Source organism: Vombatus ursinus, unplaced genomic scaffold (genome assembly GCF_900497805.2).
Source record: "Vombatus ursinus unplaced genomic scaffold, bare-nosed wombat genome assembly UNPS02014773.1, whole genome shotgun sequence".
In the NCBI taxonomy this organism is placed as follows: domain Eukaryota; kingdom Metazoa; phylum Chordata; class Mammalia; order Diprotodontia; family Vombatidae; genus Vombatus; species Vombatus ursinus.
Genome location: NW_020954551.1, coordinates 18,243,355 through 18,269,790, shown reverse-complemented (window position 1 = coordinate 18,269,790; position 26,436 = coordinate 18,243,355). Strand labels below are relative to the sequence as shown.

Below are 26,436 nucleotides of genomic sequence, written 5' to 3'. Positions count from 1 at the left end.
TTTCTACAAACTGGACAGAACTACAGAATTCCTTCAGCAACTCTGAGCTGAGGTGGAGAAAGATAAGGCTAAGCCTCATCACATTTTCATCCTTCCTGACTCAAGGATGGAGACAGGGAAAGCCCTGGCTGGAGAGATTTCTGTTTCCTTGCAAACACGGAATTGTCCTTCTGCTGAACTTTCACCTCTCGAACTCGCCTCCTTTCATTGGACAAAGTGCAGAAAGAGAAGAGCCAGAGGAGGGAGGAAGGGGGTGGTGGTGGTGGAAAGAAAAAGCCTTTCCTTCAAGTACCACTGGTTGGAAAGCACTTTCACTTTTAACATCTCCTTTCTTCGGGCTATCAACCCCACCCCCCACCCCCGAATTTTCTGTTTTTATTTTAGGGAGGACAAAAATAAACAAACTATTTCTCATCCTCTTCGGCCCTCTCTCTGCATCAGTAGCTCTCCCCCTCTCCTCTCCAGTCCCTAAATTGGTCCGATTTCTTTTTCTTCTGAGCAATCTCAGTCTCTCTTTCCTTCTCCTCTGGCAGGCTGTTTGTTTTCCAGGTCTTCCCTGACCCGCTCCCAGCATCCCTCCCCTGCGCCTGCCCCTCTTGCCCCTTCTCCTTGGTCCTAGGGGCTAGGCCCGCTGCCCTGAGGCTCTCCCCCCTCCCCTCCTCTCTCCTTCCCCCTCTTCCCTCCGTTTTGCAATAGCGATATTTTGCACAGAGCCTTGTTTACCCAGCAGGTGGATGTGACGTCAGAGACTCACAACAGCAAAAAATAACAACATCTCCATCCGCGATTTGTTTTCCTCTCGGCTCGCTCCCCATTTATTTATTTATTTTGGGGGTGGTTGCAAATTCGAAAGTGGCCGGGAAGCCCTCCGAGCTGAGCCGGGGCAGGAACCGGGGCCGTGGGCCAGGGAGCGGGGTGCGTGCGTGTGTGCCTGTGTGTGTGCAGTGTGTGTGCGTGCGTGTGTGTGAGTGCATGTTTGCGGGTGGGGGAGGGGGGGTGCAACCTGGCCTGGCGCTTCCCATCTCCTCCCCGCCGCCGCCGCCACCGCCACCGCCACCACCGCCGCCACCGCCACCGCCACCGCCACTGCCTCTGTTGGGGCTGCAGGGGCTGGGGCTGCTGCTGCTGCTGCTGCTGCTGCTGCTGCTGCCGTTGCCGCCGCCTCCAACGCCGCTGCCGAGGGAGAGCTGGAGCCAGAGCCGGAGCCGGAGCCGGAGCCGGAGCCGGAGCCTCAGCCTCTCCTGGAAGCTAGTCCGGAGCGGAGGAATCTATTGTTATTTATTGTGTGGCTGTTGCATGCAGCAGCGACACAAGCCCTCGCCTATGAGTGTGTGCGTGTGTGCGCGCGGGTGTGCACGCGGGTGTGCGCGCGAGGGCGAGCGTACGTGTGTAAAGGACAGAAAACACCTTAGTTTGCACCGAGAGACCGTTTGCAGCGGGTGAGTTTGTATTTTTCCATTTCTGCTCCACTTTTCCAGCCGTCTCCTGCTTGTTTTCTCCACTTAAAACAACAACAACAACAAAACCCTCAAAAGAACCAAAACAGCAAAAAAAAAAAAAAAGAAAGAAAGAAAGAAAAAAGAGCACCCCCCACCCAACTACTTTTTTTTTTCACGTTCAGCCTCCACGTGTGTCTCCCTCTCTCTTCTGCCTCCCTCCTTTCCCTCAGTCTCTGTCTCTTAGGGGAATTTGGGGGGGGGCGCTGGGTGAAGGTCGGGGGGGGGGTGGTCCGCTGTTTGTGATGCTCGTGCATCTATCTGTATATTTGCATAAGTGTGATCCACAGCTTCTTGGTGGCGGGCCGGGCGCGGCGAGGAGAGGCGAGGCTCCCCGCTTGGCGGCGGCGGTCACCCCGCTCCCTGGGCTCGCTCTCCCGTTCCCCCCAGCCCCGCACCTCTTGGCCCTCCCGGCTTTCTGTCCACCTCGAGCTTCTCCTGCTTCCCCCCGTATTCGCTCCCCCCCTCACGTCTCGGGCTCTGGCTGGTGGACACAGTAGCTTCGGTGAAATAAACAAATAAAAGCGTAGTGTAACTTTAGATTCCCGGAGTTGGAGTCGATACTGTTGCCAGTTGAATGGAAAGTGGTTGTGGGCGCTGAGCTGAGCGAAGAGGGAGGGAAACGGGAGGGAGGGAGGAGCGAGCGGAGGTCTGGAGGGACTGAGGGGGCTGCTCCAGACCCGGGGAGGGTCGGCCGGGCCTCGGGCCTCGTGGGGGGTGGTGGTGGATGTCTGTGTGGGGCTGACTCGCTCTGCTGACAGTGACCGGGAGGGGAGGCGGGGACGCGACCACTCAAGCACCTTACTTAGGACTTTACGAAACTTTTTTTTTCCTTCCTGGGTCTGCCCCCTCTTAGTCCCACCTACCTCGTGGGCTCCAGCAGACAGGCCGCGGGTACCCACAAGGGGCACCCACTGGGAGACTCGTGCACTTTCACACTCACTCGCCTTTCAGCGAAAACATTCACCTCACACTCCCAAGTGTGCGCACGCACATTCACACTCTTCCCAGCTACTTTTGGACCGAATCCAGAGACACAACCATATTGACACACACACAAGCACACAAGCACACTCAAACAGCTGGGAGATTGGCCAGTCTCAACCCTTTCTCGCCAGAATTTCCAATGACCCTGTGAACTAGAGTCGCCTGTCATCTACGATCCCGACCATGATTGTGTGTGTGTGTGTGTGTGTGTGTGTGTGTATGTTTTCTCAGTCTGGCGAATTTCTCAAGTTCTGATAGCTATCCCTTATCAGATACACACGCGTCGCCACCTATCTCGGGTGATTATTTCGGACTGTACGGACAGGGGATCTCACCTTCTTCCCTCCCTTCCTCTGTGTCTGTCGGTCGGTTGGTTCGTCTGCCCCTCCCTGACTGCCCCCTCCTTCTCTTTCTCTCTCTCTCTAGGTCTATCTGTCTCCCAGTGTTGGTCGATCCCTCTGGGCCGACCCTTGTTTAGTAGCACCCGCAGCGGGCGGGCGCTCGCGGCGTTGCACTGTCAGCCTCTCTCCCGGCTGGCCTGCCCGCCTGCCCCCGCTGCCAGCCTGCCTGCCTGCCGGCCTCGGCTGCTGAAGTTGCTGCTGCTGCTGCTGCTGCTGCCACTGCAGCCGCAGCTTCGGCTGCCCCGGCGGCCCGGGGTCATTAGTCTGCTTAAACTCCCAGGCGCTGAGCCTGCCTCCCTCCTCCTCTTCCTCCTTCTCCTCAGCCTCACCCCCTTCCTTTCTCCCCCCGCAGACTTCCCCCAGTCCCTACACACTGGCGCGCGCGCGCACACACATATGCACACACACACAAACACACACACTCTCACATACTCTCTCTCGTCACACACACACTCTCTCACACACACCGCCAACAAACAGCGGAAACTTTGATATATACACACCCGTATATATTTGGGGGCATTTATCGAGCCTCGCAGACCCCCCTGCCCACCTGTTGTGATCTCCGCCTCCATCATCTACCCCGAGGGTGTCGGGGGGTAGGGACTCGGGCTGCCTAGGCTAGAGAAGCCAAATCACAGTCTCTCCCTAGTCCCCCCCCCCGTTTGCTGTCTAAACCTCCTCCCCTCCTCCGCCACCCTCCCCATTCACTCACCCCCCCCCCGGCCCCCTTACGAGAATCAGGACTAAATAAACGGTGGAAACTTAAGACCTTGAGCCAGGGACTGCTTCGCCCACCCCTCCCCTTCATTTTTTTTCCTATTCCTCCCCCCTTTTTGTTGTTGTTGTGATCGCAACTTTGTGAGAGAGGGGCCGAGGGGAGGGAGACTTTTCTGAGAGTCCCTGCCTGGATCTGTTTCCAGATCCCGATTCCTTTTACCAGGGAGTTCCGAGGCGTCTGTCTCCCACTCTTTCTCTGGCTCACTGCTACACACATACACACACTCACACACACACCCACACACACACACAATCTTGGACATTCTCCCATTATTTCTCCCCTTCCTCCCCCCCCCCCCCCAATACCCAAACCTGTGTTCTGGAGACTTGTTGCAAGCAGCCCTGGTCTCTGGCCGACCATTGAGCCGAAAGTTTGTCTGCAGGAGGAAACGACCGACCGGGCGAGCGCCCGAGGCAGCCCCAGCAGCAGCAGCAGCAGCAGCCGCCGCAACCGCAGCCGCAGCCGCCGAAGCAGTCCCAGCAGCAGCAGCAGATGGTGCTAGGGAGGAGATGGTCGTGCGGGCTCTTCTAGCCTCAGAGTGGGCATGCTAAGAGCTCTGCTGACCTGTCTCTCTGTTCCGGGTAAGTGGAGGACACTCGGCAGAGACTGAGACGTCTGGGATCGCAGGTCTGTGGGACCCTAGGAGAAGGAGGAGGGGGAAGATTGTGTGTGTGTGTGTGTGTGTGTGTGTGTGTGTGTGTGTGTTGGTGCGTACAGTTGGAAAAGCTGAGAACAAGGTTGGGAAAGAGCGAGTGCTTTCTTGCCACCAGACTTTACTCCTCTGGGTTCATTTAGTGATAAGGAGAAGGGAAACAGCAAAAGGTGCATCCTTCAGAGGATAGGTGTTTTTAAAAAATGGAATTTTCTCTTTTTTAAAAGCAGCCCATGGGGGATCAAAGTTTAGCTTCTATAGTATAAGTGGTGCTATAAAATACAGTGACATTCCTCTCCCCTCTTCTTACCCCCTCACTCCCCTATTTTTAACTATTAATTATTTCCAAACCATTGTGTTCAGATACCATTGCTGGGCTGATTACGAAGTATATTGATTTAGTCTGTGCTCATCTTACTAAATTTATTTTTTCTTTTACTCATCCAGAAAGATTGAAATGAAACTCCCCCCCCCAAAAAAAACCCTTCACTATGCTGAAGGATGAAATTAATACAACTGTTGAATTTGATTATTTCTGTGCTTTTGAAATCTACTTTGAAGAATTAGAGGTGAGCTGACATTCCCTCCCAGGTATCCTGTTAGGATTTAATTTCTTTGGACTGCCATTGAAATAAGCCTGCATATCTCAAAAACCCACACTCTCACACAGTACATGCTGTATTCATTATACAGGGATCCAAAATATGTAGACCGTATATACTTTACATTTAGTGATTCCTATTCTCAATAATTGCTATTGAACAGGGAAGCTGAATAAGTAAAACATCAATGACATTTAGGACATTGTGATTCTGGGAGTAGGGGTAACACCTCTTACCGATGGGGATGGCCTTCTGGAAATTTTTTTTTTCCATTGTGGTGGCCAGTTTTTGTTGAACCTTTTAATCAGGGTTTAAAAAGGAGATGGAAACTCTTCAAGCCATTCACTGCCATGTGGTAGGATATATAACTGAGGAAGAAGAGTACTTGATTTTTTTCATTGTTAGTGAGAGAAATGTTATATGACTTTTTTTCCCCCCTCCACTGGAGTTGTAACTCTCAGAGTAGACCTAGTCATATATTTTTTTTAAGTTCAGGACAAGAAGAATGGATTCCTGGTCACACACAAAAAAATTAGAATTTATATTCTCTTCCCCCCATCCCCATTCTCTTTATTTGAACTATCTAATAATTACACAGCATTAAAAACACACACACACAACCCCACTCAACTAGTTACCATTCATAAGGTGTCGGCTAAACTCTCATTGAAAAAAAAAATAGGTATTGTAGCTTTAACGTCTTGCCTTGGTAGCATTCTTTCTTCTTAGTCTTTGGATTAGTCATTGTATGAGAAAGAGAAAAAAAATCACTTTTTTTGGGGGGGGGTGGAGAAAGTAAAGTAAACAGCCTTCAACAAGTGAACCTTGACAACCCAGATTAAGGAAGGCAGTGGAGATCAAACAAAGCTGCTGCTGGGCCGTTGTCAGGGGCGGCCTCAGGGAAAGCTCTGTACTGTGCCATTAGGCAGCCAGACTCTATGTTCACTTATGCAGAAATGGACCATTGCAAATGCTGATCTTTGTTGGGCAACTGAAGGTTAACTTGGAGAGAAAGATCTGTAGTCTCTTCAGTCGTTATTTTTATTTCTTTAGCTTTCTGAGTGGCTAAACAAGTTAATTTTTAAAATGGCCTAGGACTGTGGCAATCTGAACTCCACCCAGAAATAATAGCAAGAGTAGGTCTTTGCATTCTGATATGAGTTGAGCTACTCAGAACCACATAGTGGAATTCTTGTCTTTCACCAAAATTACACTCCCCAATTAGAGTTTACTAAAATTCTCTCGTCTCCAGTCTGAAAAAAGATCTGTATTGTTAGGGGAGGGGTGGGGTATTTGATGTGGCAGAGTGAAAGTGATGTTCAACAGAAGCATTTCATGCTGAAACAGTTTGGGGTTGGTCAGTTTTTGATTTTTTTTTTAAAAGGCAAAGTAAAAATTTCAAAAAATACCATATTGACTTCTCAGCATGTCATTAAGCATGGCCACTTTGCAACTTTTATTCAAATTCTTTGAAACTTGTCTTTGCTTGTAGACAAGGAAATGTAATTGCCTTACATTTTTAAAGGAAGTAGTAACAGGAATTACTGTAGCATTTTGTTTTCACAGGTTTGGCAAAACATAATGCAAAAAAACTCCAGCAATTTAAATTGACAACATAAGATTTATATTGTTTATTTTACTGGGCACTTAAAATTTTTTTTGCATTTCTTTTCAATCCTGCAACATAAACTGTTTTATTTATTTCTTCTTGCAATAAACCATCCTAAAATTAAATAAATTGTCATTTTCAGTTAATTCAACCAGTACCATGTTAAGTAGGAAACAAGATAAGTAAATACGTAGAAGAATTTAAAAAAAAAAAGACCTTGTCATTTAGGTGTTATACTTTTAATTAGCAGCACAGAGCACACAATGAGCACTTTATGTTGTTGTTGGGTTTTTTTTATAAGCCAGTCTCACAACCATCAGTAACAACCTATTGCAAAGTCTGTAGCTTTTTATTGCATACACCTTTTATTGTATAATTAAGAATGTGTGTTAAACATAGCATGTATGCTATTAAGCCATTTGGTGTAATATGTAATGTTTTTTAAAAGCTATAAACTTGTTCTAGTTGAATCATTTGTACCTGCAATAGCAAAAAGTCACCTTAGTTAATATTGGGCCTGTCAGGCCTGCTTTTCCTGGGTAACTTTTCTTTCACCCCTTCTGTGAAAAATCTTTACCCTAAACTTGTAAATTACGTATTCTTGTGCTGGGTTGGAGGATAGGCTTGTTTTCAATAGATGTTAGAATTAGCAGTACAACTTTGATATTTCATAAATAAATAAGCATTTACGCAGTGGTGTATCCTATGATAATTGAGTGAATAGTGAAGGGGAAGTAGAACAAAGAGGCCAACTTTTTATTGAACTTGGTTACCTTTTTATGAAGAGTCTAATTGTTGCAGTAATTTTGTTTCTACTTTTACTCAGGAAAGACCGAAGTGATTTTTGAAAGGTTACTCACCATAAGGAAGTGTGTATGTGTACAGAAAATGTGTGTTAAGATGTGGATTACATTTTAGTGAGTACCTCAGAATACTTACAGGACATGATAATAGTTCTGTCTTTTAAGAACAATTTTAGACATATGCTCATAAAATTTAAATAGATTATAGAATGTCAGAAAATAGTATAAATTTTGTTTATGATTCAGTTACTTTAAGGCACTTACATTAAAGCAGCTCATTTAACCCTGGGCCTGACGTAGCATTAAGTGGTAGAGGGGGCTTCTAAGGAGCCCCTATTGCCCTTTGCTCTCCCGATAATCTTAAATTACTACAACTTAATTGCAACTTCAAGGCACTCAGCTCAACATGTTTTTATATGGCTGAGAAAGGGTATAAAAGGCAGAGCTAGATTTGCACAGGTGGTAGGGTTTGTTTGTTTGTTTTTTCTTTTTTTTGAAATAGTTTTTGCTTAGGCCTTTTTCTTACCTTCACATCTTGTCAGGTGTAATAGCTTCATTTATAAAACTCATTTAGAATAAATAACATCTTTAATGGGTAAACATTGAGGTGTTGTTTCTTGATCTCTGATGCAAATAGTTTGCATTTTTAGAAGACCCTCAAGTAAAGGTTTGCATGATATATTGAAACTATGCCTGGGGAGAGACTGGAGGTATAGATTTTATCATTGTTATGTTACCAAATTTCTTTTGTCTTTTGAGGGGAAAAGAGTTTTCTTTTTCTTTTTCTTTTTCTTTTTTTTTTTAAAAATTATTGTAAGTAGTTAGCCAAGGAGAAGTAACCTTCAGACTATGAATGAGAGGAAGAAGGCCAGGCGGCATAGGGTTTGGCCCGTGGAGAAACTAAGTGAGGCATCCATCCTGCTTGTGAGGAATCAATGTGGTGACTTCCAGGTCTCCTCATGTTCAACATTTTTCACTGCAAGGGACCATTTAAGGCAGAGTGGCCCTTATATTCCAAATTAACAGGACCTGGCTTGGTTAAAGTTATAATGGACTGAGTTAGAGGAGAAGGAGGCTACCAAATTCATGGACACCAGCCTTTTGACTGAAATAGCCAGTTGCTTTCACGTGAGCTGAATGACTCTGAGGTTTGTTACAGTATCTCTGAGGATATGTTGCAATGGTGTGGTAATGGGTAGCCAACAGAAAAGAAGAGTGTTCTGAAGGATGGTACGGCCTCTTTGATTTCAAGAAAATGTTGCAGTTTGGAGGTCTGTTGCTAATATCCTTCTGCTAAATTTGGGTTGGGATGGGCTGAGAGGTGGCCATTGGATCTCCTCCAGGAGGGCACAGTGGAAGGGAGCTAGCTGTATAGTCATCGGGGAGAAACAGTTTTCCAGCCTTGTTTGTTCTGTCAGTAAGTTGACTTTGATCAGCAGCACGGTCAGTTGTGGGAACGGCATTTTTAGTGATTGCTTTTTAGAAACCAAATTCCTATTGACAAGGTTTGGTTGGAACCTGTTATTTTCCTCTATTATTTCACCCGATCAGAAGCTGAGCTAGGCAGCTTGGGGAGGAGAGTCTCTACACATCTTGTTTTTCGGTTCTGATTCCCTAGATACCAATTTTTAACATATGCACGGCCTTGCTTACAACAGGTGTGTACATGGTCCTCTTGAACAATGTGGACAGTTATTTTTATGAAACCTTGACTGAGAAAATATTTTCTACGCAATTACACAAGGGAAGGAGGTGGGGTGGGGTGGGGGTGAAGGAAGACCAGATTGAGCAGATATGATACCTGTTCAGGTATTATAAATCATTTTTGCCTTCTGGCCTTCTGTGTTCTGCTTTCTAAAAGAAGTCTCCATTTGGTGACTTGAAATGGCAATTAAGTTGTAGTAATTTAAGATTATTGGGAGAGTGCAAAGGGCATTAGAAGCTCTTTGGAAGTCTTGTCTCCACATTTAATTCAACTCAGTTATGGGGTTAAAGGAGTTTCTTCAGTGTGAGTACTTAAAGTGACTAAATCGTAAACAAAATTTATATTATATTCTGATAAGTAGTAATCTATTTAAATTATATTAAAGTATCTGTACAAAAATCCGAGACAGAAATGCTGTCAGTCTCTACAGGGCATCTGTACAGGGATATCTGGACAGACCTGCCAAAACGTAACCCATGTCATGAGATATTTGCATATGTCTGGTGTGTAACATAGTATCTCTATAATTTCTTATAAAAGCCAATTTACTTGTCTTTCTAAATAGTGTTTTTAGTAGGAGCAGTCTCAAACTAGTATTAATAATTATAAAACTATACTCAAGTGATTTGTTTATTATTACCTACTTTCACCATACAACATAATTCAAAGCTATTTCAAGTGCTTATTTCCTTTGTCATTGGCCCTGCAAAGCTCCCAGATCAAACAGGCAGCTACAAGAGATGGTTCTTTCACCGGGGCATGTTTTAGTCTGTTCTACCTTCCCAGTTTGAAAGTAGTCGATACTAATGCCTTATAGGACAACTTTTCTGTCATAAAGTGGATCTGGGGATAACATTATATCGCCCCCACCCCCAGTTAAATTGAATACACCAAGATATTAAATGATACTTAAAGCACCAAATTAGTAAAAAGGATTCCTAAGATGTCTTTACCCCCCTTAGCTCTGCTATTGACTCATTATGTGACTCTTGGCAAATCATTAACCTCCCATGCACCAGTTTTCCATTCTGTAAACCAGAGGTAGTATTTTTAGAATCGTTCTTTAAGATCGCTGATTAAAAAGCCCCAAAGTAGTAGTATTCTTCACATTTTAAGGGTTTTCAGGAGGCTGTCAGGGCATTACTGGCATCTCTTTGGAGAGAGTGCCGAGTGAGCTGCAGCCTCTCACGTTTCTTCACTGAGTTAGTGATGCTCTCTCACAAGAGCTGTTTCCCTTTCTAGACGTTGATATAGGCCGAGGTTATGGGGAAAGAGATATTCATTTGCATAGCTGATTCCAAAAAATCAGAGGGGTTGAACCACCTATTTAGACCTCCATTTTGATGGAGTGGTGGCCTAAAGCATTGCCTGGGAAAAGGTGAATTTTGGAAAGGAATAAGGCCTCTTTTCAGGGTCAAAGAAGGGAGGAAATTGAGATACTTGGTGTTTTCGACTAGAGAAGCAAAGCAGAACAAAAAGATGTCACAGTTCAACAAGATGGTTGGCACAAGTAAAAGCATTGTTAGTTTTCCCTTAGGATCCAGACATTTCCTTTCATATTGTATTGTGGTTTCATCCATGTTTCCCAATGAGTGTTGTCAGGTTGTAACTAGCAATTAGTGTCAAATGGCTTTCCTTGGGCTCTCTGACACTTTTTCTTCTGAGTATTCCATCTCACTTTCTTAATCAGAACTGTTTATTCATTAATTAGTAGATTAACCATGTTAGCACATCAGTAAACTAAAGTAGTCAGATTTCCCAGGGCATCTTGGGAAATTCTCTGTAGTTTTATGTGACTGGACATGCAGTATTATTGATTTAGAAAGCTTAGCCAATGGTGCCAAAGTGTTTTTAAGAGATATAAATAGAGAAAGCAGGGTAGCAAGAAGAATGCCATCTAAAAAGATTATGTGATAAAGGAAGATAAAATGCTAAGGAGGTTTGTTTAAATATTCAGGGCTTCAGCTAAAGATCTAACCACTAAGATCAAAAGAGTTATTTAAATAAAAATTGTACAGACATAGTTTTCCTCTGCATTAGTAACATGCCTTTTGAAGTTATCCAGCAGAAATGTGTTTGTCCAAAATGCCCTATTTTTCATCTTGAATTGCTACTTTGACTTGGAGTATTTTTCGACTTGAAGTTATCAAACATTTCCATTTTAATAACTTTTCAATTAGCTTGGTGTCATTTTCATGTGACATACAAATGTGTATTTTTCAGTTACAAATGCAACAAGCATTTATTAATCACCTACTGTGTGACAGGTGTCATTATTGCTGTGTACAATTCATTTACCTCGACAGTATCCTACACGTCTGCCTTTTTGTTTCTGTACAGTTTTCCAAGCACTTTGTTTTTCCGTAGCATAGTCACTCTCAAACAAAACCAAAGAAAACAAAATAGACCAAAGGATCTTTGGGAAAATGGCAGAACACTTTACTACCCTAACAGCGAATAAAGGCTTTTCTATAAAAATGAAAAATGGAAATGATTGGAAAAACAGAAGATGCAATACGAGAGGAAAAGTAGTATTAATGTCGATGGTTAATGAAACACACAGCGTAATGTTAAATCATTACTCTCTTGTTTGTTGAAAGGATGTTAATCATTTCATTAAGAAGGGTTAAGTAATTAACTATATGTCTTTAGGGAAGTAGTGACAGACATCTTTTAGTGATTTATTATTGAAATGTTAAAATAGAAAGTTTACCCATTTTTAACTTTACAAGAGTTGCTAGCCAGCTAAACCTTGTGAGAGCAGAGATGTGCCCCTCACACAAGCACTTAGTACATACAGGACAAAATGCTTTTTAGAGAAAATAGGGCTTTGCAGCAGGCAGGCAGCCACGGGCTGCCTGAGTTTTCTCCTGGAGCCTCCTTCAGGCATGTTGTTGCAGCCCTTGTGTTATGAATGCTTTTTGTGGGTTTAGGAAGGGTTCATCTTGTTTTCTAAATAATGGCTTTTGTTGCAGTATGATGCTTGTTGTCAGTAAACCAGGAGCATTAACTTGGGTAAGCTTACAACAAATTCTTTTACTTGTAGAAGCAAGTTATCTTCCTTTGCTCATTAGATTGTCAAATCAGCCAGCCCTTTTGTTTCTCCCCATACCCGAAGGTGTAGTACAGTGCCTCAAGTACCCCTGCCTGGAGAGTGAGACAGAAAATTCACACAGTGGGCACCCCCACCCGCACTTAATAGCACAAAAGTTATTAAGCTGTTCATATGAACTGATTTCCTTCCTCCTGTAAAAAAAAAAAAAAAAATTCAAGGACTACATGAAACGCTTCTCCCCTGCAATAGGAACTTAATGTTTGGTATCAAAAAGACGTGTTATTTTCTTTCATAAATTACTGATTAGCAAAACAGCAGCTGTATAGACCACTTAGTTCAACCCCCTGGTTTTACATTTAAGGAAACTGAGGCTGATAGAGCTCTAAGTCTTCTAAATCCAAGGCTAGTGTACTTTCCCCTAACAAATAGTAAAAATAATCATTTCTGCATTAAATATGAATTTCACATAAAAGGTTGATCATATCTTAACAGACATTGATTTATTAGTATACTGGGAATAAATTTCTGCTATTATTTGTTGCAACAGTGAATTTTTCTTAGCTAATAAAATGTAGATTATTATATTTATACATCTTAACCTTCAAGTTTAATGTAGCCTTTCTGGGGAGAGGCAGTGTGATGTAGTGGGAAGAATACTGGTTTAATATCAAAGGTCCTGGTTTCAAATTCAGACTCTGGTACTGTGACCTTGGGCAGATTATTTCTTTGAGTCTTCCTTTCTTCATGTGTTAAAAGAACGGGGTTTTACACTGATGGTATTGGAGAAACCTTTAAGGTCCATAAGCTGTGATCAGTAATGTAAAGCAGTTAGACTGGATGGGGCCTCTAAGGTCCCATGGAACTTTGACAATCAATAAATCTCTTGAGAAATTCTTCAAATAATTTATTTCCTCTAAGAACTATGTGCATATGTGTGTGTTAAAGCTTTGAATTTTATATATACACATATATACATATGCATGTATATACATACACATGTATGTTTCGAAAGCATTTTGCTTTTTTAAAGAATAAACAGCAGAGTATGATGAATTTAGCGTGTGGGTTTAAAATGCAAGCGTACTTCTCTGTTTTCACATAGTAATTCAGAAAGAATTTTTTTAAAGAGAGAGTTGTCTGAATTATGAAGTTTTTGTAAAACTAAGAATCCTAAGGCCAATTTGTTGTAATACCAAAAAAAAAATCTAGTAAATTATTTATTGAAAGGCTGTTTTCTTAATGTCTTTTAAAACTGTAGCCTTGGACTTACCAATTAGCAAAGCAATGGATTTGCTAGAGCATTGGGCAGCTGTAGTTTGAGTAAGATATTGTAAGACGTTCCATCTCTCCATTCTGGACGTTTTCACTGGCTAGCTCCCCCATGCTTGGACTTCTTTCCCTCCTCATTGCTATCTCCTGGCTTCTCTGACTTTATTCAGGCATCACCTGTACAAGAACTCTTTTCTGATTGCCCTGAATGTCAGTGCCTTCCCTCTGTTAATTAGCTGCAGTTTATCCTGTACATGGCTTGTTTGTACATTCTTGTTTTCATGTTGTGTCCCCATTAGACCCTGAGCTCTTTGACATCAGAGTCTGCCTTTCTTTGTATCATCAGCATTTAGCACAGTGCCTGACACATAGTAGGTGATTAAATGCTTGTTGACTGACTGACTTGAGCAAGTACTTTATGTTTGCACATGAATTCATGCTATAGTATAACATCTCATTTAATATAGGGATTTACTTATGGGCATTTGAAGGGTTGGCATCTATACAGTAAGATATATGTGTGTGTGTGTGTGTGTGTGTATCTTTCCATATACATAGATACACATAGATATAAATGGGAAGATATTTTAAAAATCGTATATGTCAAATTGAAGCTCTGTTATCAAACTTGCTGCATAAGCCCGAGTTTATGCACTGTGATAATGCTAATGACTAAGGGAATCAATGATGCATGACTGCAGGAAATCAGTGGTATAATCAGAGAAAGTTATCAGTTTTTTTGTCATTAAACATTAGTGATAAATAATACACTGTTCATTTTTAGCAGATAGAACATATTTAATTCTGATGTACAGAGTTTCAATTTAGTAAGGTTCATTGCTGAATAAAATGATAATCTTTTATAATTTAAAAGAAAAGATGAAAATGTATTTGTGTCAGTATGGGTTACTCACTCTAGCCATCTAGGAATGTTGCTCTTGACCAGTTCCAGATTAGTGGGAAAAGTTTTTTTTTTCCCCAAACTAAATAAGTTGGTTATTTGTATTGATATTTTATTAGAAGGATCAACCAACAAACAGAACACATTATCATGGTCCTTCCAGAAGAACCAAGGTAGAATGTGCTTCTCTGAAACACGTACAAACAATATAGATTGAAACAGAAAATCTTGTTGTAATTAAAAAACAAATTCAGTGTCAGTCAGTTGACAAACATTTATCAAGTGCCGGAAACTGTGTCAAGTTCTGGAGTGTATCGTTTTAACCAGGGGTATTAAATTGGACAAAACACAAAAAAGTTTTTTTTTTTAATCACAGTATCAGCCAAATAATTATTTGATTATTTTTCTTTTTAATTTTGGTTCTTGTAGCCCAGTCACTCACTAGCAGTATCATCTGGGGAAAGGTGTTTAAAACTCGTGGGGTTTGAGTGACCAGATCTGTAAAAATAGGGTTCGGGAGGAGGACAATCTCTAGTTGTCTCCAAGTGTCCTTCTGGCTATAACATTTTGTGAATCTGCGACTTTGTAAATTGGCAGAAGATATATTTGGTGCTGGTTTATTAAATTGAAATATTTGGCCTTTCATATCTTTGTCTCCAACCTTTTGAAAACATAAAGACAGTAATAGAGGGTCCCGTTGCTCCTTCTCCAAGATGTCCATCTCACGGTAGACCAGAAAGCTCTTGCCCCTGCACTGAAGGATGAAAGAGCAAAGTAAAGGGCTGTTTTGTTAAGTTTTAAATGACATAGAGAAAGGTGTGACTGAAGCCAGAATGAAGACTTCCAGGTTTTGGGAATCTGATTCCCAGAAAAATGAAAGTGGAGCACCCCCGTTGCCTTCAGTTTGCTTTTCCCTTTTTTCTTTTGTAGTTCTCTCATCCATGCAGACTGTGGTCAAATGTCTGGCTCTGAAGTTGGGAAGATCTGGGTTCAGATTCCACTTTGCTACTCACCAACTCTATTGACATGGACAGATCACTTACAAGTGAACATTTATATAGGATTTTAATGTTTGCAGAACACTTGATTGCCTCATTTCATTTTCCATTGACCTCTCTGAGCCTTCTTTAAATGAGACGATATATGGAAAGCAATTTGCAAACTTCAGAGTGCTAGGAAAATGTCAGCTATCTCTTTATGCCAGTTATGAGCAGTAACCAATCTTGCTGTGTCAGTATTGGATCTTACTTTAGCAGGTTTGGCAAATTGGATCAAACTTAGTGATTTCGGCAGAAGTCCCCTGGGGGCCGAGATGAAGCTAATCTCTCTCTTTTTTCACATGTGTTCTATGCCGAGATTTGGACTTGGTGAAAGGCTGTGCAATTGATTTCCCTGTCGTGTTACCCATAGAGTGCTTTCTTCTCCAGTGGCCTCCTCGTGCTGAGATGATAGTATGAGGAACATTTGTGTCTTCCTCTTTCAGTACACCTGGATAAATTGGAAGCACAGGGTTGGCCTTGTTCCCTGACCAGGTGAGCTGCAACTCTCCAGGAGGCGAAGAACCAAAACAAGGGCTTGTGAAGAGGTTCATGGCCAAGGTTGGTGGAGACAGGGAGCTTTCAATGTGCTCACAAGGAATCCTTCTGTACCCCTCTTCCTCAGGTCTTAAGGAGTGAGAGGCTGGAAATGGGAATGGGCTCCTCTGGAATATGGTCTGTTTACTGGACAAGGAGTAAACAGAGATTGCCACTTCCTTGTTTGCCAGATTTTCCAGAGCTATATGCAAACATTTATCAATTTCCCATTGTCTCTCACACTTCAAGAACTTCTGCCCTGCTGCAAAAGCTTGTGTCTTTAAAAAAATAAATGAATAAAAAAACTCCCCAACAAGTTAGCTTCTTGTAAGGCTCAGCTGATCTCTCATCTTTCATGGGAAGCATGCTTCCCTGATGTCCCTCCAATGTCGGTTGTCTCCTTTTATTGCTTCCTCCCCAAAGTATTATCTCATTTATTTATATGTTGTATTATTTCAGGAGAATGTAAGCCCTGGGAATGTAAGGACTATTTTTCTTTTTGTCTTGCTATGCCCAGCACACAGTAGGTACTTAATAAATATTCATTGAAATTAAAAGCTCCTGCTATGCTTAGCAACACCAGAACTGGACAGAAGTAGCTGGTGGAGACCATGGAAATCCTTCCAGGTCAAGACCACCTTATTTATTTATTTATTTATTTATTTATTCATTCGTTTATTTATTTATTTATTTGGAGGCAATTAGGGTTAAGTGACTCACCCAGGATCACAGAGCTGGTAAGTGTCTAAGGCTGAATTTGAAATCAGGTCCTCCTGACTCCAGAACTGGTGCTCTATCCACTGCACCACTAGCTAGCTGCCCCAAGACCTTCTTCTTAGAGATGAGGTGGGCCCAGAGAGTCACAATGCCTTCATCATCTCACAGGTGAAGTGAGGGCACTGCTGGAGACTCCTGCCTGTGCCTTCTGCCTCCGACTCTGTGCTCCCATCACATTACCATGTGGCCTCCTGAGCTAGTGGTTTATCAAGGCTGAAGCAAAGGAACAAAAATATACCCCAGAACTACTGAAGAGGGCACCAAAAATTCACACTCCTCACCAGCTTAGTCTCTGCTTTTGACTCTCTGCGTTCCATTTTTGGTGCTTCATGTATGTGTCCTCAGCCTAGATCTGCTCCTTCCCTCTCTCTTTGACTTTGGGCAAGTCACCATCATCTCTGTGCTTGTTTCCATATGTATAAAATGAGAGGCTTGTACCCATGACCTTTGAGGTGCCTTCCAGAGCAGAGGCAGCACTGAGCCCTAGCCTTGATGACTGTAACACCTTTCAATTCCAATGCTGCCTGCCTCTTTCCACAGGCTTCCTAATTCTGGAGTAGCTGAAGGCTCTGAGGGGCTGCCTAGGACACATGGTGGCAGGGATTTAAGGTGTTTGCATGGCCCTGAAGTGGAGAGATTAGCAAGGAGAGGGATTTTGGTGAATCCTATATAACCTAGGGTCAAGAAGGGAATATAGACCCCATACATGGACTGTTTCTTTTTTTTTTTGTGGGTTCTTATCTTCCTGGGTCCATTCCCCTAGATGGGGATCTAGAGAACTGTGCCTGTAGATGTATCTCCACTTTGAGTGTTTGTATTATACTTAGTCAAGCTTCTTATTTTTTTAATGATGTGACTCATTGCCTCAGTCTCTCCATATCTTGCAGTTAATCCCACACCTGACCTAAAACATGACCTCAGACACTTGGGAGCTGTGTGTATGTCCCTGGGCGAGTCACCTAACATCCTGTGATTTGGTGATCATTTTCGTAGTTATTTGCATATTGTCTATTCCATTAGAAGGTACTGCAGCAGATGGACTGCTGGTCCTAGAGTCAGGAAGACTCATGTTTCTGAGTTTAATTTGACCTCAAGCACTCTAGTACCTACATGACCCTGGGCAAGTCACTTAACCCAATTTGCCTCAGTTTCCTTATCTGTAAAATGAGCCAGAGAAGGAAATGGCAAACCACTCCAGTATCTTTGTCAAGAAAACCGAAATGGGGTCATGGAGAGTTGGACATAGCTGAAATCACCAAATAACAAATGCGTCAGGCAGTTTTGTAAAGGTTGGATTAGAAAAGAGGGTGCCTGGAAGCAGGGAGATTAATTGGCATAGAGATTTAGGCAAGAGGTGGTGAGGGCCCTGTGATAAAGATGTTGGATATTTCAATGGAAAGAAGACAAAGAATGTTTAGTAGGTGGAATTGAAAAGAGGTAGTAACTGTTTAGTTGGGGGTGGGGATGGTAGTTAGAGAAAGGAAACAGGCTTGGATGATTCTGAGGTTATGAGCCCAGGATCAGGTGGGAAGATGGCAGCAGCACCTTCAGTGTATGCCTGGAGACTGGTTTCCCTCTGCTTACTTTCCCCTCTAGGACTGTGGCAGTCTCAGAATTACAAACCTTGAACCTGCATCATGACCCATCTCCTGGCCCAGGTTCTGAGAACACATTAAGGTGACATTTTCAGAGATCTACTGTGATGAGAGTTCCTTTCTCTTGGCCAAATCCCTTACCTTATCTTCCCCCTCCCCTTTTTTTTTTTTTTTTTTTTTTTTTTTTTTTTTTTTTGCTGCAACTCATCCCAGCCTGAATTTATCTCAGGGATTTCTTCTACAGGTTGAATTTATCTGTGGCTCCCAAGGAAGCTTACTATAAGGTGTGGCATGTTTCTGTTCAGAGCAAGGCTTCTTAACCTGGAGTCTAGATAGATTGGGAACATGTCTAGGAACTTGGATCTGAAAAAAAAATAATCCATCTTTATTTACTAACTTGCAAGTGAAATTTATCCTCCGCTTCAATTATGAACATAGGCAACAAATATTATTCTAAGAAGCGTCCATCAGCTTTTTTGGGCTGTCACACAGGCCAATGGCATAGACACGCCTGCTAAGACCCAACACCCCGCCAACCCCCTCCTGGTCAACAGAAAGGAATAAGTTTTGATTGAGAGGTGGAAACTTTTGCCTTCTTTGTAAGTTGAGTATTGGTTTGGAAGATCTTGACTAGGCAGAACTTACTTTGTGCAAAAGGTTCTTAAATTTTTTCTAATGTCAAAAGTTGAAAGGAAAGGTTTATTCATTTCCCACCTGGTGTCAGCTTAACCTAACTTGCAGGTGCAGGTCTTTTGAGGGGTGAACATTTTGCAAGTTGAATCTGCAAACAAAGTGAGGGCTGGAAGGCAGGGTGGTTCAGCTGGTTGGGGTGGTAGAAGGAACATTGGCCTGGGAGGCTGGACACTGGGGACTTATTCTATTACTACCACTGCCCCTCTCCCATGAGACCTTGCTTTATTTGTTTACATTTCTGTGGTGCTTAAATATTTGCAAGATGCTTGAATATGTTGTTTTGATTGACACTCACAGAAACTCCACGTGGCAAACATGGCCCACGTCGTCAGCTCCTCTTTGCTGGGGAAGAAGCAGAGTCTCCGAATAGTGCCGTGTCTTGCTGTCTGTCACCTGCCTGGTAAATGGCAGAGTCTGGACTCACAGCTCAGTGTTCCAGCTCCAAGTCCGGGAGCTGATACCAACACAGTTCCGTTCCTTCCCGTACTTAGCCCCGTTATCTTGCTGGGTTTCACTTTTGTCATTTGTAAAATTATGATTTGAACTCGGCCCCTCTCACGTCCCCAAATCCCCAGTTCTCTGAGCTGAGTTGGGAGGTCAGTTTTACCATTTTATCTCCCAATTTCTCAATCCTTTGTTTCTCATGCTCCACCCTAACACCCCACAGTGGAGTAGAATTCTTCACTGGACTTAGAGGTAAAAGATGGCGAGGTCTGGATCCCAGCCCTGTCGCTTAATTAGCTGAGTGCTCTTGGCTAAAATCAGTTTCCTTGTCTATAAAATTCAGATAATAATCCTTGCACGACTTCTCTCACATATTTCTCTTGAGTATCAAATAAGATACACTCTGTCAAGCACTGACATGCAAACCTTTAGAAAACTTCATTTTAATGCAAGTTATTGTTACTATTCTCAGCACTTTTTAAGAATAATAGGGTAGAGTCTCTGTTACAGGAGGACATGGGCAGGAATCATGAAGGATTAGAAAATGTGTACAGTCCTCTGAAGGAAGTACCCTGTTGTTGAGATCACAGATCCAGTGACATAATTGATCAATCAGTCAATAACTTTTTTTTTTTTTTTTTTTTTAGTGAGGCAGTTGGGGTTAAGTGACTTGCCCAGAGTCACACAGGTAGGAAGTATTATGTGTCTGAGGCCTTATTTGAACTCGGGTCCTCCTGACTCCAGGGCCGGTGCTCTATCCACTGCGCCACCTCGCTGCCCCCAGGTCAATAACTCTTTCAGAAGCACCCACCATGGACAAGACACTGTTCTAGGCACCAGGGGTCAAGTGATTAAAAGTTAAAAAGTGCCTGTTCTCCGGGAGCTTACATTCTATTGGACCACCGAAGCCTTATGGTTATTATTGTAGCCATCTTTTGCTTCTTTTCACTTACTAGTCAACAGTGAGGCTGCTGCTTAGGAGGTGTTACTGCTATAGTGGTTTTTAGCTTGGAGCTCATTGGGAAGTTGAGTGGCTTATGGAGGCCCTGGATTGATGTGCAGGGAGTGGGAATCCTAGGGTAGTCTCTGTAAGGGACTCCAGTTGTTCCCTTCTTTTATGCAAAGATGTTGATTGTTAATCAGGTAGCTTGTGTTTGCCTTAGAACAAGGATTAAAAGACAGTGTGTAATTTATAGTCCTTAGGGAGCCCCACTTCAACTGTAACATCTACATGTGGCCTAGAAAATGGCTTGGCTAGGAACATGTAAATGTGCACCTTTGGATGGATACATTGTTAGTATAGAGCCTTGCTTCAAAGGATGCGCTTTGGCATTTATCAGTGCGGACGGTTTGCCTTTAATTAAAGGGTGAAAGTTTAATCGTATGTAGGCATATATGTAAAACAAAACAAGGAATTTATCATTGGAATATGTTGTAATATGTCTTGCCGTGGGTCAGATGATTGTATTCTCTTCTGTAATGCCTACTAATTCCTGACACCTGAGTTGGCTTTGCAGGTGGGCAGGCCTCTTGGAAGAACATTCGCTCTTTCATCTCTAAATTACTTGGATCAGCCAAGGCAGGGAGAGAGATGAATCCTTTCTTCCAGGCCTACTAGGCCTCCTTGTTGCCTTGCCATCTTTCCCGTCTTTCCAAGGGCCTCGTTTCTCTTTTGCCCTCCCTTTCCAAGAACCTTTCCTGTATAACAGCTGGCATCAGCTGGAAGTCTTCAAGAGCTGAGCGTGTTCACTTTTCCCTGTGACAAGAAGGCTCTTCGTGAGAAGCTGGTGGTAATCAGCCTTTACTTAGGTCCCTGTTCCTCATTGAAAGCTGGGGAACGAGGCACTGGGGAATGATGTGTTTATTATGCATGCTGTATAAGTTGAACTTGGGACCTAGACATTTTATGTCTTAGTGGCAAGCAAGCTGAGGAAATTGAAAGCTGCATTACAAGTTAGAGTTAGGTGCCACCACCTTGAAGACAACATTCCAGCCGGGTCCACGGGGGTGACATACACCTTTCTGAAACAAGAGGTAGTGGAAAGTAGTTGTATCTTTTTGAAGGGGACCCCTGCTCCCAACTTACCTGTACAATGTCATTATCTACCAATCCCTCCTGGCATTCACCATTTAATCAAATTGGCCTATTGCTGTTCTATCCCTCATCTTTGTATCTTTGCACTGCTTGTCCTCCATGCCTAAAATTCACTCCCACCTTGTCCTTCCCTCTTAGAATTCTGTGTTTCCTTCAAAACTCAGCTCAAGTGTCTTCTTCTAGATGAAGTGTTTCCTGATCCCTCCAGCTATTAATGTCATTTTTCTTGCCATTTTACTTTATATTTATTTCACATAGATTTGCTTATGCTCATATTATCTCTTTTGATAGAATGCCAGCTCCTTGAGGGTGGGGATTGTTTTTTTTTTTTTTTTTTGTTTTGGTATTTCCAGCATCTAGCACGGTACCTGACATATAATAGGCATTAGTAGGTGTTTACTGATTAATAATGAATTGATTGAGTAATTTTCTCCTTATATCTCAGGCTTCACTTCTTCACTCTACATAAGGCATGAGCTTAACAGTGGACTATTTACCAAATAGACCTGGGGCTATTTTGTTTAACTGCAGCCTTAGCCCATGAGCCTCTGAACAATAAACTTGGTTGCATCATCCATTAGGCTACACAAATGTTTTGTACCCAGGCTCCACTTTGGATATATTTCCTTACATAATTTATTTTGTGTTTTGTTTTTCGTTTATCATGGTGCTTAGGGTCTAGGTCCTAAAAACTTAGGACAACTCACCATATAAAAAGAAGCCATCTATGAACTTCTGATCCTAGCATTTGCTACTTGAGATATCCCAGGCATTCTGTTCTGCCAAGACAGGTGTCGATTGAAAGGACCTTGTTGGATAGTGAATTCTGAAGAGGAATTGCACATTTAGGAACTGTAACTTACTGAGAAGATCACAACACGTTGGGGAAAGAGTTTTCCCTTCTGGTTAGCACATCTGTGTTTCTTGCATTTAGAGAGCAGTTTTGCCAAAATATTTAACTGTCCTGATAAAAATTTCCCAAATACACGTGGTAATTATATATGTTTTTATAGGGTTTTCCACTCCTGTGGAAGCTCTTTGAGGGTAGGACTGCTTTGTTTTTCTGTTTGTCTGTAGGGCAGTGAGCACAGTACCTAGTAGGTGCTTGCATCTGAACTGAATTAAATTGAATTGAGTATGCAATAGGTCTTGTTAATTAATTAATAAAATCACTGATCATGGTGAAGAGACCAACTGGAAAGAGAGAGTTTTTGTTTGTTTACCACAATTCAATGTGTTCGTCCACTACCATTATACACACGTGGCTTTGTTCAGTGGAGTTGGTGAGAGTGGGAGAGATTGATCTCTTCTAGTTGCCGCTCTTCCTTTTCTGATAATATAGAGTGGTGTGGAATTCAGTGGCTCCTTATGCTTATTCTTATTTCTGTAACAACCACTTTATGATTTGAGAGCCAGCGTGACCTACTGGATATAGTGCTAACCTGGGGGTCAAGAAGACCTGGGTGCAAGCCTTGTCTCTGATATATGCTAGTTGGGTGACTTCAGGCAAACCCATCACTTTCTCAGTGTTCCAGGAAACTTTCCAAGATAGTAACTTACCAGCCTATGGTAGTAGAGGGAATTTCTACACATGGGGTTCCAAACATCAATGAAATCAATGAATCATGGCTTTAGAGTCATCTGCCTATCTGTATCTATCATCTCTATCATCTGTGTATCTATCTCTACCTATGTATCTACCCCCCTCTCTCTATCTAGTACTTATCTACCCACCTATTTACCTATATCTGTTTCTCTCTCTCTCTCTTTCTTTTTCTCTCTCTGTCTCTCTCTTTCTCTCTCTCTCTGTTTATCTCTAGCTATCTAGCTATATCTAGCTATCATCTCTATTATCCCTGTCTATCTTGTTTTCCATGCATGGAATTTTATGAGCACTAAAAATGCGCTACTTATAAAGTGTAGGTAGACATTCTTGCTACCACCTAAATATCTAAGTTCTATATCTAAAGGAGGAGCCAATGATTAGATTTTCTATTAGTTCAGAAAGCAGGTATCAAACTGAATTTTTATTTTATTTAATTTCTCAACATAGGAAGAATGTGTGGCTGAGATTGATATTTAAATGGCAAATTGGCAAAAACTAAAAAAAAAATTCCTCTGATAAAGTTGGGAAAATGTAAATACTTGTTTTGCTCTCTCAAGCAGACTGCTGGCCACTTAACAGTAATTAGTCAACCAAAATTTATTAAGGGCCTCCTTTTTGCCAGGCACTGTGCTAACTAGCCCTTGGATCATTTAAAAAGACTAAATCTGTGAGATTAAGGTGACCCAAACTTTTTCTTCAGCACAGCTTGGGCAGGGCTAGCTCCAGAAGACACTGGGGTTTACTGTTCCAGAAACTCAGCAAAGAGTCTGATTCCTTCCCTTTCTCCTCCCTTTCATTTTCCATCCCTCAACCTTAACTCCACAGAGGATTCTGTTTTCAAGTTTACTGAAATTTAACCTTCTTTTTAAATTGCTTTGTATTTTAGGCCATTTACTTAAAATATAAAGAGACATTTTTAAGCATAAAGATGGCATTTGTGTCAGAGAAGCCTATTAAAAATTACAGCAACTAAATCCAAATGAAGTTCTGTCTTACACATGCATGTGAGGAATGTGGGTTTTCTTCAGTTTTCACAGGTTAAAAAAATAAAACCTTCCCTATTAAATAATATAGAGAATGAAATTGGGGAATTTTTCCCGTAGTGCCATGAGGCTCAGTAAGGCGACTGTATAGTTGGAGGATTCAAGGTCTCACACAGTGTCACTTCTTAGCTGATTTTGTTCTGGGGTTTGTGATGGTTTGGTTTTGACTCTCGGCTTTTGAATAAGTGTTTTAAATATGGTTTGTTGTGTGTTTTTATTGCTTCTGAAAAGGGTGCAGGTGCAAATATCAGGAAGTGAAACTCTAGGAGCCCTGAGGGATCCTTACTCAAATGGTGCCAAGCAGGTATAGTAGACAAGTGTTATCACCTTACTGATAATCTGGCATCCTGTGGATATTCACACGTGCCATGTGGATTACCAAGGGTGAAGTCATACAGCAATTTGGCACCAACCTCAGCTGTTCACAGGAAGGGAGACACCGAAGACAGAGATGGAGAGGAAAACTGCTTCATGTTTTTAGAGATGGCAGAAAAAGTAGTTTTCCTGCCATGTCAGGGAAGCAGAATTACAGTAGATCTTTTGTCTGTTCATGTTTCACTTTGACCTTGAGGTTTGTCAGTTGTGTACCGTGAAGTCTTCCTTGATAAGGGTATAAGCACCATATTTCTAGGGTTAAAAGCCTACTGTTGGTGCCTATTAGTTCTGGAACCCTGCTTCAGGAGACAGGTCTAATTTAGCTAGGGGGATGGCAAATGCCCACATTCTGAAATTACTATCTAATGTAGAATAATATGAAAATTGGAGACCTAGTTTTGGAATCCTAAGTGTAGCCTGTCAGGACCGAGGAATGTAGTGTTCGAGCAGGTCCCTGATATAGTCTGATTTTGCAGCCAAATTTTATTTAGTGCAAGCATTGACTAGTTGGAATCTTAGTTGCCAAGTTCATTCTGCATCCTTTAATATAATTTTAAAAAATATTTTCTCCCCAAATAATCAAATGTGAAGATAATAAATATAGACATTAAATTTGTTTTTTACTTGTCCTTTTAAAATATTTTAATTGGTATCTTTGATTTTTCTATCATTTTTATTTCTTAGTATATTCCATTTCATCCTCTCTCCGGCCAGCTATCCCTTGTAATAAAGAATAAAAAAGGAAGATAAAAATAAACAGTTTAACAAAGCTAACACATCAACCAAGTCTGATAGTATATGAAATACTACAAACCCATAATCTCCCACCTTTGCAGAGAGAGAGAGAGAGAGAGAGGGGGGGGGAGAGGGAGAGGGAGAGGGAGAGGGAAGGAAGGAAGGAAGGAAGGAAGGAAGGAAGTGCATTTTCTCATTTCTTCTTTGGAGACAAACTTGGTTGTTATAATTTTAGAGCATTCAGTACATATTGTTTTTCTGGTTATACTTACTTCACACTGAATCAGTTCTTATAAGTCTTCCCCTACTTCTCTGTACTGTGATATTCCACCATATTCATGCACAACATCTTGTTCAGTCATTCCTTTATTGATGGGTATATGCTTTGTTTCCAGATCTTTGTTGTAACAAAAGTGCTGCAATGAACACTTTGATTTATTTAGGACCTTTTCTCTCTGTCTCTGATATCTTTATGTATGTGTTCCTAACAGTGGGATCTCTGGGGTCAAAGGAGTACATACAGTTTAGTCACTTTCTTAGCCTATCTAAATTATTTTTTTCTTTTAAAATAATTACTTTTTTTAAAAAAAAATCAGCAAAAGTCTGCCTTCTCATCCTCCTTCCTGGACCCTACCAGTTGAGAACTAGAGAAAAACAAACTCTGTTACTAACAGGTGTAGTCTCTCAAAACAAATTTCCACATTGGCCATGCCCCCAAAAAATATTTGTCTCATTCTATATGAAGTCTTTCATTCCTTGTCAGGAGGTAGCTAGCATGTTTCATCACTAGCCTTCTGGAATCATGGCTTGTTGAAAAAAGTTCCTAATTCTTTCAAAGTTATTTTGCTTTCACCGTATTGCTGTTATTGTAGAAATGATTCTCCCTATTTCTGTTCACTTCAGTTAGCATAGGATCAGAGAAATCTTCCAAGGTTTCTCTCAAATTATCCCATTCGTTGTTTCTTATGACTAAGTAGTATTCCATCATATTTATACAGTATAACTTGTTCATCCATTCACCAATTTGTGGGTACCACCTCAGATTCTCATTCTTGCTACAAATATTTTTGTACATCATTAGAGTTTGTTTTGCTTAGGACTAATTCCTTTTTTAATTTACCTTGTCTCTAGTTCTCTCTACCTTATTCTCTTCTTTCCTTCCTATTTCCCTGTTAAGTCTCTCTCTCTCTCTCTCTCTCTCTCTCTCTCTCTCTCTCTCTCTCTCTCTCTCTCTCTCT

At 41.9% G+C, this 26,436-nt stretch overlaps 1 protein-coding gene across 5 annotated transcripts in view; it reads left to right on the top strand.

Moving 5' to 3' along the window:
- The first annotated feature begins 1,203 nt into the window (after nucleotides 1–1,203).
- Nucleotides 1,204–26,436, top strand: part of FOXP1 (forkhead box P1) — a 684,561-nt gene continuing 659,328 nt past the window's right edge. For 2 of the 5 annotated variants that reach the window (XM_027864123.1, XM_027864119.1), the window contains exon 1: nucleotides 4,125–4,246. The gene's annotated coding sequence lies outside the window, so the exon portion shown is untranslated. Of the gene's footprint in view, nucleotides 1,440–4,123; nucleotides 4,247–26,436 lie in introns of those variants that run through there. The other 3 variants (XM_027864125.1, XM_027864120.1, XM_027864124.1) reach the window with 3 other exon arrangements.